The following is a 743-nucleotide window of genomic DNA, read 5'->3' on the forward strand; positions in this document are numbered from 1 at the left end:
ACCCCTCCCTCTCAACCGCACCAGTGCACGCTTGCCGCGCCACAACGCCGACGCTGGACCCGTGAATCGTGAGCACCCAGCTATGACTTATCGCACTCGTGCAAAATAATAAAACACGGTAAATATATTACTTACACGTGCGTTTTGTTTTGCAAGCGGCGCGAAAAAAATTAAAAAGGGAATGCAACATGAGGACTTCCCAGGAGGTCACCCATCCTAGTACTACTGTCGCCCAAGCACGCTTAACTTCAAAGTTCTGATGGGATCCGGTGCTTTAGTGCTGGTATGATCGCATCCGACATGTTACCCCGGTCTTCGTCCCTTATCCTTGCCCCTCCCAGCTCCACTACAAAGACGATTGTACATTGCTTTGGCCGCTCCCTCTCAACTACGGAGACGAGTTTAACGCGGTTTCCACCCCTCCCTGTCAACCGCACCAGTGCACGCTTGCCGCGCCACAACGCCGACGCTGGACCCGTGAATCGTGAGCACTCAGCTATGACTTACCGCACTCGTGCAAAATAATAAAACACGGTAAATATATTACTTACACGTGCGTTTTGTTTTGCAAGCGGCGCGAAAAAAATTAAAAAGGGAATGCAACACGAGGACTTCCCAGGAGGTCACCCATCCTAGTACTACTCTCGCCCAAGCACACTTAACTTCGGAGTTCTGATGGGATCCGGTGCTTTAGTGCTGGTATGATCGCATCCGACATGTTACCCCGGTCTTCGTCCCTTATC

The 743-nt window shown here is 51.1% G+C and overlaps 2 non-coding genes across 2 annotated transcripts; both read right to left on the bottom strand.

Annotated features, from left to right (window-relative positions):
* Positions 1-178: 178 nt before the first annotated feature.
* On the bottom strand, positions 179-297 carry LOC119344309. Its single transcript, XR_005166570.1, has one exon. It is a non-coding gene; the product is annotated as a 5S ribosomal RNA (ribosomal RNA).
* A 297-nt stretch (positions 298-594) lies between these two features.
* On the bottom strand, positions 595-713 carry LOC119344308. Its single transcript, XR_005166569.1, has one exon. It is a non-coding gene; the product is annotated as a 5S ribosomal RNA (ribosomal RNA).
* Positions 714-743: the final 30 nt, after the last annotated feature.

This window comes from Triticum dicoccoides, unplaced genomic scaffold (genome assembly GCF_002162155.2).
Source record: "Triticum dicoccoides isolate Atlit2015 ecotype Zavitan unplaced genomic scaffold, WEW_v2.0 scaffold163074, whole genome shotgun sequence".
Classification (NCBI taxonomy): Eukaryota; Viridiplantae; Streptophyta; class Magnoliopsida; order Poales; family Poaceae; genus Triticum; species Triticum dicoccoides.